This window comes from Phyllostomus hastatus, unplaced genomic scaffold (genome assembly GCF_019186645.2).
Source record: "Phyllostomus hastatus isolate PE091 unplaced genomic scaffold, TTU_PhHast_1.1 phas_contig_29, whole genome shotgun sequence".
NCBI classification, from domain to species: Eukaryota; Metazoa; Chordata; class Mammalia; order Chiroptera; family Phyllostomidae; genus Phyllostomus; species Phyllostomus hastatus.
In genome coordinates, this window is record NW_025333835.1 from 3,897,912 (window position 1) to 3,908,607 (window position 10,696).

At 42.1% G+C, this 10,696-nt stretch overlaps 1 pseudogene; it reads right to left on the minus strand.

Annotated features, from left to right (window-relative positions):
• Window positions 1-6,052: 6,052 nt before the first annotated feature.
• LOC123818677 lies at window positions 6,053-9,902 on the minus strand (annotated as a pseudogene).
• Between the last annotated feature and the right edge of the window lie 794 nt (window positions 9,903-10,696).

Here is a 10,696-nt window from a genome sequence, read left to right on the forward strand (position 1 = left end):
AGGGGAACCACCACCTGGTTTTAGCAGAGATCCTGGCGACTCAGCCAAGGGTGCCGGGAACCCAGGGAGGTCTCCCAGTCGAGAAGGAGGACTAAGAACCAGAGGACTGTCTGAGCCATGGACTTCGTTTTCCTTCCCTGAGATACGGTACTCTGGACTGGGCAAAGGGGGAAGGAAGGAAGGACTGTGTCTGTTTGTGGGTGTTTTGGGGGACTTTAGGATTTTTGATGAAGACACTAGGTCACTACTTGAAGTCTGTATAGCATTAAATAAACATTTCCTTTCCTTTTCATGAATCTCTGACATTGAGAGACGTCTTTCCTCTGGCGGCGGACATAACGGACCCGGGGCCTTCTTTCAATAATAGTATATTGTCTCAGGCCCCCCCTTGTTCTGTTCTGTAACAATTTGACTAACACTACAATCATATTAAACATCCAGAGAGGGGATAAAGAATTTTATTTTGGGGAGGTGCCTCCTCACAGAACCAAAAGAAGGACAATAACAAATTTAAAAAGAAAAACAAAAGAAAAACAACCAGAAATGACAGAGAATTAAACTGTATGGAAGTCTGACAACCAAGGAGTTAAGGAAGAAACATTCATTCAGACTGGTAGGAGGAGTGGAGACAGGCAGCTGGGGTGGAGAGGACTTGTGATGAAGTGACAGCTGGTGGACAGGGTGGTTCCACATTTCTGTGTGGATGAACTGGGAGGAACAACTGGGGAGCAAGACAGAGCAAGCAATCCAGGGTTCTAGTGTGGGAAATAAAGTCTCAAAACCTCTGACTGAAATAAACAGTGAGGGTTGAGGCAGCAGGAGAAACTGGGACTCAAATCAAAGTTTTGGAGCAGAAGGAAGAAAGAAACATTCAACCAGAACAGAATGAAAAAACAAGAACTCAAAAAAATGAGGAGAGGCTTACAGACTTCCAGGACAACTTTAAATGTCCCAGCATCTGAATCATAAGGATTCCAGAAGGAGAAGACGAAGAGCAAGAAATTGAAAACTTATTTGAAAACATAATGAAGGAGAACTTCCCCAATCTAGCAAAGGAAATAGACTTTCAGGAAGTCCAGGCAGCTCAGAGAGTCCTAAAGAAATTGGACCAAGGGAACACACACCAAGGCACATCATAATTACATTACCCAAGATTAAAGATAAGGAGAAGATCTTAAAAGTAGCAAGAGAAAAGGAGACAGTTACCTACAAAGGAGTTCCTCAGCTGATTTCTCAAAAGAAACCCTTCAGGCAAGAATGGGCTGGAAAGAAGTATTTGAAGTCATAAAAGTCAAGGACCTACATCCAAGATTACTCTATCCAGCAAAGCTATCATTTAGAATAGAGGGGCAGATAAAGTGCTTCCCAGATAAGATCAAGATCAAGTTAAAGGAGTTCTTAATCATCAAGCCCTTATTTTATGAAATGTTAAAGGGGCTTATCTAAGAAAAAGAAGATTAAAAATGTGAACAGTAAAATGACAACAAACTCACAGCTATTAGCGACTGAACCTAAAAACCAAAAAAACTAAGCAAACACCTAGAACAGGAACAGAGTCACAGAAATGGAGATCACATGGAGGGTTATCAGCAGGGGAGTGGGATAGGGAGAGAGGGGGAAAAGGTACAGAGAATAAGTAGCATAAATGATAGGTAGAAAATAGACAGGGGGAGGTTAAGAATAGTACAAGAAATGTAGAAGCCAGAGAACTTATATGTATGACCCATGGACATGAACTAAAGGGGAGGAATGTGGGTGGGAGGGGGTGTTCAGGGTGGAGGGGAGTAATAGGACAATTGTAATAGCATAATCAATAAAATATATTTTAAAAAGGAATTTTGTTTCATTCATGTTGCAGAAAAACATCACTGATCTGGGTTTCAAATTATAACAAAATAGTTCAATTTATGCAAATCATAAATGAAATTATATAATGTTGTTATGAGTAAAATACACACACCAATCTAACCAGGCATTTCTCCCTTGTTAATTCTTATCTTTGTTTGTATTTAATATACCATTAAGACCTAAACTCCTAAAATTTGTTCACTTAGCCAATATATACTACAAGGTACTGTGGTCTACGTTGGCTCCAGAGAACCTTAGGAGCCTCAAGTCCCCTGAGTGAGATCAGATATGCTCACAAGTAAATATGATTACAATCCTACTATAAAGGCCATTAGAAGGGGTATTCATTTGCTACAACTAAGTAGCAAAAGTTGGGAGACTTAAAACAACAGAAATATATTTTCTTACAATTCTGGCTGCTAGAAATCCATCCAGAATCAAGGTGGCCATGGATTCCTTGAAGCTCTAAGGGTGGATCCTTCTTCTTCTTCTCTCTCTAGTTTCTCTTTGTGTGCACATCACTGCATCCTCTGCCTTTATTGCCTCATGGTGTTTTCCATGTGTGTTTCTGGGTACATGTAGCTCTCTTCTTTTAAGGATACCAGTCACATTGGATTAGGGGCCCACCCTACTCCAGTATGACCTCTTAAGAACTGATTACATTTGCAATGACCCTTTTTCCAAATAAGATCATATCTGAAGTATGAGAGTTAGGATTTCAACATATCTTTGAGGAGGTATGTATGTGGGGGGCAATTCAACCCATGACAGAGGGATCTTTAAAACTTCATACCCTCTTGTGAATAAGAGTGAAGCACTAAGGTTTAATTCTTATTCTGTGAGTAAATTCAAGGCACAAATATAACCTGGCTCATCTGGCCAAGGGGTGAGCACTTGACATTGGTCCCAGTCAGGCATTAGTCCTCTGAGTGTTGGGGCAGCCCTACCAGGAACACTCAGAGTCACTGAGGTCTAACCGCCGGGGAGCATGAGCCTCTCTTCTCTTCTTTATTCTCCAAGGCATCTTATTATGAACGCTGAAATATACTTCTAGGCATTATCCAACCAGTTCTAACCAGGTGACTTTGAAAATGTTCTATTTCAGTAGCTGCCAATTGTCTATGTATATTGAAGGAAAGCCTTCTGTGAGCAGACTTCTTTGGCAGGCAACTGTAAGATAAAAAGATTTCCTATGTGAATTAAAGGACCATCTGGTCACCATACAGGGAAATACCTCAGGCTTACCTACTAGTTTTCTAGGTGAAGCCCAAGTTTAGGCTCAGATCTGTAGAGCTTTCCTTGAGGGAAAACAATTCATGAGACCAGAAAAGAGAAATGCTCTTTGCAAACTCTGTATAACTAACAATGGATTATTGTGATGACCTTCATTTTCCATAGCATCCAGAACAGTGCTGTCAATATTCCTGAGTGAATACTCTAGTTGAAAGCACTCTCAGGAATCTAGCAGATGGCTAAGGTTGGCCTAGGCCACACAGATTCCCACAGCACAGGTAGATAAGATCTTTACTCCCCTTGGCTGCTCCTTGCCTCACTCCTAGCCCAGCTTGAACCCCAAGCAACAGAGCAGGTTGGGGGGGAACAAAAGTGTTTATGATTTCCTTTCCTGCAGGTTTCTGAACCAAGTCCGGCCTGAGCTAGAGGGAAGAGAGAAGCTTTAAATGGGAATAATAAGAGATAACAGTTTTGGAGTTTTTAATGTCTGATCATAGAAAGATACGTCATCACCTGGAAGAAACCAGAAAAGCTATGTGCTCTGCCCTGGATATTGTCCAAGGACTGGGAAGAGTGGGACTGAAAGACAATGGTAAGTAAAATTAAGTTACTTTCTGTTGGCACCCCACCTTGTCCAGCAGAAATATATATGGTAACAAGAGGATTGTGATGGAACTAGGAAAACGTTCTTTATTGAAGGGTCAGGTGTATTGTAAAAAAAACATTGCTGTGAGGGAGAAATAGCAGTTCTAAGTGGATTTCATTTGACCACTGAGTTCTATCATGGAAGAAAATAGTGTTTTGAGCCTGTGAGGTGGTGATGGTAAAGGGGCTTTCTGTGAAGACACTCCCTCCCTGTGTCCTTCTTCTCTCCTGCTCCCTGCTCTCCAGGTTGTCCCACACAGTGTCCCCTTCCAAGTTTCCCAGCCCCTACACCCACCCTGATTCTAACTCAGAAAACTCCATCCCTCCTCAAAAGAGTTTCAACCCCTTGGTTTCTTGTATTGCAAACTTGAGTAGTCAGAGTTTGGCCAGATCCTAAAGGAGATGCTCAGCTCAGTCCTGTTGACACAAGAAAGAGAGGCTGGGTTCTTCTTCCTAAGAGTGAGTGAGAAGGTGGATCCTGGATGTGCTGCTGGAGCATCACCTGGGAGTTTGCTGGGAAGGAAGATTCTTGGGTCTCACATAAACCTACTTAACCAAAATCCACATTTTTAAAAGATACTGTGGAGGATTCATATGTACATTAGTATTTGAGAAGGAAGTGTTGAAATCTGGTTTAGTGCAGACCTTGGACGATGTCCATAACATTAGGAGAAGAGCGGCAGGCAGACGCCACTTCCTATGTCCCATATGCTGAGTGCGAGCCTATGCATTTTAACTAGTTTTGCCCTTCTGGGTCATTCTCTGACTCACAACTTTTTCCTCTCCTTTTTTCTTCTCCCAGTTTCTAAGGTTTCTGTAATGTTGTGCCCTTATTTAACTTTGTAAAAGTTCATGGCTGCACCAGATGTGTAACCAAGTCCTTGGAAGGGCTAACAGCCCACATTACCTCAGAGCAGCCTATCAAAATCTATTCTCTAGCAAGGTACTCAAACACCACATGGTCAGCTGCCTTTCTAGCTCGGGCCTTCAAAAGCAGCAGGCTGTGAGAAAGAAAGTTTTGGGTACAGTTGATACTTCCAAAGCAGTAGAAATTTAAAATCTCTTTTTAAAAAGTTAATTATTATTTAAGACCTTTATTAATAGGTGCTTGTAGTTTGTTTATGTTTTTGAAAAAAATCAAGTTATAAACTGTGGTGGGGGAGGGCTCTGCCCACAGGATACCCCTGGCTACCATGGATGAGAATAAGTCTACCAAGACATGATCTGCTTGGGGAGGAAAGGTGGTCGATCTCTCAAAGGAGAAGGGCCAAGACTCTTTTCCTCAATGGGCTTTTATTGGGTTCAATTTGCATAGGAATACAGGTAAAGCTCATCAGTCATTGTCAGGGAGTAATGATCAAACAATAGGTAACATACATAGAGCTATGAGAGCTTCTTCTGAGTCAAGGTCAGTGAGCTAAAGGGCTATAAAACTTTGGGGAACAAACTCATTCTATGTTTGGACCCTTATCAGAAAACCGAGGACATTCTTTGCAAAGCAGGTTTCACAGGAGTTTATGTATTCTTTCTTAAGCCTGATCACCCCAGGGAATCTGCCCTTCCCAGCACAGGGCTGCACCACCCTCTGTCATTGTTTCAGGCTTAAGTCAGACAGGGGAAGTAAGGCAGCCAAGAGATTAGGAGACCTCTCACAGGCAGAATGAGGACTCAGGCTATGTCAAAGCCAAGGGGCAAGGGTCCATCACCCCCTTTTTCTAGACCCCCCCAAGTCCTTCCCTGGGGGCTCCCTGTGATCATGCCTGTCTTAGATCGTCCCTCCCTTGAGGAATCTTACCCATCATTGTCTAACTGGTCATCTACTTGGCGCCAAGCAGAGTGAAGTAAAAGGGGGCAAAGTGGCCCCTACCAGGGAGATAAGGTTTGTCTCCTTAGTGGCTTATGGTCCCAAGGTCTCTCACTCAGCCTCAGCTATGGAGGGTTACAGCTTCTGAAACCAGGCAGGACAGGTCTCAATAATAAACTTTTATTACAAATTAAAAATGAGGTTCTTAAAAGTCTCTACTTAATCAGATGTGAAATAATTTAAAAACCTTTAAAGATGTAAAACAAAAAAAGACAAAAATAAGTATGTCATTACCAAAATGAAATGTCTAAAAATAATAAAATAATAAAAATAATAAAAAAAAGGAAATACTCCATGCTGCATGGATAATGCAGATAGGTCTAGTTATCTGGTCAATAGCCAAAAAGCAAGCACTTAAGGTGTTCAGCTGCAATCTTTTGTTCATTTTTTATTGCTGGAATTTCATATTCATTTCTTGCTGGATGACTAAACAAAATGATGGTAGAGATGGTAAGCTGGCATTTACTCAGGCCCACTTTGCTCAGCCTCAGGAGCTGACAAATTCTCAGCTGCTGGACTGACTGCTTTTGTCTCTTTGCCATCTTGTGGGTTTAGGGTTTTCTGGGCATCTGTGCTGGTCTATAATTGAATTTACAGCAGTACCGACTTGAGGTGGCTGCTGACCTTGGGTCTCATCTCCTTGATTTTCCTAATCTTCTTCATTGCCATCCTCTCTAAGCTGTTTTTGGTGAGATGCGCCCCTGTGGAATCATGGTCTGTAGCCCAGATACATATTATGCCTCATTGGTCTACCTTGTTCTCCTGGACACCGGTTGTCAGCACCTCTATCACTTCTGACTGCACAGGAGGGTTACAATACTGTGGTTGATGCCCACAGGTCTCCACATGTATTAAGGTGGGAACTGTCATCTGTGGTCTGGCAGGTGCTGTTGGGCCTGGCCTTTGGGAGCACTCTCTGATCCCTCATTCTTTTCTTCACTCTCACTATTCTGGTAATTCTGCTGGTAATTACATGGAGGACTCCAGCAACATGGATAGTGTCTATAATGGTTACAGTCTGCTGCATATTTACTGCCTTGCACTGTTAGGTCCACCAGGGCTTGTGACATTTGCTGCCTCTACACCCTGTTCTCCTTCAACAACATCAAACTCCATAGTCTCTCCACCTACCAATCTGCAGAGGTACTTCCTGGGGTCATTATTCTTTATGGAAGTCTGGTGAACAAATGCATCTTCCTTTGTTTCATTCCAGTTGATGAAACCATATCCATTTCTTACATTGAACCATTTTATTGTTCCCAAAATCTTCATTGCAATGGCCTTCTTGTCCTCACCAGCAGGTGCCACCAAATTGAGGACACCCAGACCACTGGTCCCTGGGCCACTGCTCCCTGTGCAGCTGCCTGTGATGCCGGGTTTGGGGTGGCGGCCGTTCGGAGGGTGGGGGCAGCTGCTGGGACTCACCTCGCTGCTTCTGGTTGTGGTGAAGGTGGTGGCCAGATGCAGCGGCAGCGCTCCTTCTGGGGCAGCAGTGGTGGGCTGCTCAGGGCTCTCTGGGGTCCATTCAAAACTTAAAATCTTCAAGTTTCTTTAAAATTCCCTAGAGAATGAATTTTACAAAATCTGGCTTTTTAAGGGGTTGGGCGGGGGGACAGACCTTTGGAGTTAAGTGTGACATTCTCCCAAATTCAAAATGTGCCAAAATATAAATCTCTGACTTTAAATTTTGGAGGGGTTTTTTCCTAGTAATTATCTATAAAATTCTCACAGTGGGAATTGAGAACTGTTCTCCATTTCCTCCCAGCATATTTTAACACTTTATTTTAAAATGCTGAACTTTGTTAGGGCTTCCTCCATAGCAACATGTAGCATTAAATCAACAGTATCAGCAATCCAAACTCTACCCCTATTTGGGAAATACACAAAAACCTACTCCAAGATAGATTGTACACAAGAAACCCTTGAATAACCCACATTCTCATTCTCAAAATGGTCTCTAACAAAATGTAGTCCCAGATATAGCAAGCTCATTTTTCTAATCCAAATTGCAATTCAAGTCCCACAAGTATGTACATTTGCATGAAATATTCTTTTGAAGGAGTTCCTCCCAGGTGAGGAATTTTAAATGGGCTTTTCTCAACATGGGAGGCAGACAAATGGCATTGGCTGGTCAAGGATTACATTTCTCACAACCAGGGTATTCCAAATGGTTTCTTATTCTGTGAGATCAATAAGTAGCCAGGCCCATATGCATAAAGCTGTCTTAACCTCACCAGTACTCACACAGACTATTTCTTGAGCTTCTCCCAGGGTGGAGACTTAAAAAATACTGACATCTCTGAAATATGTACAATAAAAGGATGAAGATAGACAAACAACTGAGGGCCTGTTCTCAAGACAGTTATTTAGTGCAGTTCAGGCTGTCTTCTTGTGCAGAAGAAAAACAGACCAAAATTTGTCAGTAGGAAGAAGCCCCAATTTCTGTCACAGTCATCTTCAGCCCAGATAGGACCTGTAACACCTATAATGAAAACAGTCAATGTGAAATGAATAAATGTGACGGGGTCATCACTGTTAGTCATAAAACCCCTTGAAGGAGAACACTTACAGAAGAACACGGAGATCGAAAACATTTAAATGCTATAATCTCCATTTATAGACTTCCTTAGTGCCTGAGTTTCTGGTGGCTGGAGTTGCAGTCCAGGCAGCCTTCTCAGCCAGGGCCTGTGCTCAAGTGTTGACTATCAGCTCCAAGACCTTTCATCCCCGAGGGCCAGAGTGCACATGGGCTCACACATGTCTCTTTTTACTCACACTTCCTTCTGGAAGCAGAATCATGGGAAAATTTGCTTGTCTACTTCCTAGAAGATTCTGTGGGAATATGTGCTCTTTTCAAAAATAGGGTGACATTTTCTAAGAAGCTTTTATAAGAAGGTAGGATCAAAACCAATCTGTCATCCTCTTTCATTGGCTTCTCCCAGCTTTTTCTTTTGGTATTTAATCCCTATATCACTGTGACTGAACATACATTGGCCTTAAAATCCTAAATCCAGGAAGTTAAGCCTCCTATTGGGTTTGCTTCCCCCAAATCCTTGCGTCAAATCACAGAGAAGAGCAGTTGAAAAGATAGGCTTGGACTTCTGCAAATATAGCCATTTTAGCAACCATGCTTGCCCAGTTAATTAATCATGAAAGAAACTTCTATCACTGTTGTTAGTGAACAGAGAAGTGCTCAGTGAAAACAGGCAAATATAAAACTCAGTGGAAAAAAATAGTTAAGAATGCAGAACAATAAAACATACCCACATGACAGCATCCTTCAAGCTCCCTAAACAAATGGGAAAGGGAATTAGAAATAATAGTATTCAATAGTAGGCATTTACTGAGCTAATGTACAATGTGCCAAGCAGTATTTATGGTTGTATAGGTAGAGAGGGACACACTTCTTGAAAAAAGACTGACACTGACCGCTGACCTTGAGGACCTCAAGGATAAATAGGGATGCAGAAAGGTGGGTATTTTTTACAGCACAGTGAGGGGGGTTCTACAACACAGTTAAGCAGAGAGAGGTACCTGATCTTTTTGAGAGCTACCAGACACAGTGGATGTTTATAAAATAGGAATTTTAAGGGACAGGCTAGCCAGCCAAATAGCAACATCTGCAGCACAGCCAGCTCTGTGAATGGGTGGTAGTGTCACATGTCAGGCTAATCTGGGTTTGAACAGCCTGGTAGGCTGCATATTCCTGAGTAAATAGCCTTGGTTTTTGTCTCTGTTTTTGTATCTGCAAAATGGGAGAGTAATACCAATCTTATAAAATTCTTTTAAGGCTAAAACACTATCACATGTACAAAATGTTTACAACAGTGCTCAGCACATTTTTGGTTTTCAATGCAAATTCCATTCGTTTTTCTATTTTGTTTTCTGGTTTTTAAACTGAATGATGACCCACATTTAAGAGAAAGAGTCCCAGAGGACATAAGACTATTGTGACTTTATACCCTTTTAACTTTGCACTTAAAAAGAATGTAATGCAGATTCCCCCAGGCATTGCATTAGTGAAAGGACAGAACTTGCTAGTTCTCCCTCTGAGGCCTCAGAGTTAGAGGGATATTTGAAGAGTCGTCTCATGAAAGGAAAGCCTGCTGACAGCATCTGATTTCAGCATGCCTACCTGCTTGGTTTATGAACAGCCCGCCTGCATAATCAATACTGGCTCAGGGTAGCTGGTTATAAACCAGCCCACCCTGCATACCGCAACCACAGAGTCAGATTTGAGGAACTGCGGCTGACCCTTCTGGAAGCAGCTGGGGGCCTGGCTGTTGTCACAAGTAACACAGACTGGAGCCATCAGCGAGCTGGGCCTGGGCGGGTACCCAAGGGTGACTAGGAAATGAGCTCCCTCGGGGCAGAGCTGCTCAGGCCAGCTGATATAACAGAGAGAGGGCTCTGTCCTGGAGTCCACAGCATCAGAAAGCAGCATTTGTTAAGCACCACTACTAGGGGTGCCAGACCTCGCAAATAAAACCCCCAATGTTCAGTTAAATGTGTACTTCATATAAACAATGTTTTTTAGTGTGTTTCAAATGTTACATAGGCCACACTTATAATAAAAAAAATTGTCTATTATTTATCTGAAATTCAAATTTACCTGGCTGTCCTGTACCTATGTTTCAAATATTTTATGTTACATACCTATACTGAAAAATGATCCTTTGTTTATCTGAACTCCAAATTTAACTGGATCTCCTGTATTTTACATCTGGCAAGATATATATATATATACAGTTTCATATATATATATATATATATATATATATATATATATATATATATAGTTTCATATATATATATATGAAACAAAACAAATAATTCTGTCTGCTATAATCCTGCCATCCAAAGTAGAGAATCACCTTCAGGAAAAGTCAGAACTTCTCAGCTTGGCATGCCAGGGCCTCCACATCTGCCCCACTCTTTGCCAGCCCTTTCCCAACACAGTCATCCCATCATAGCCTGGGAAACCTTCTTCCTGACCCCTGAGCATATCCAGATATCCTGCTGCCCTTCACACAGGCACATAGATTTGCAGTGCTCTCACTCCTCCTTTTCACGGACCCACTTCTCACCTAAGCTTCAAGACCAACT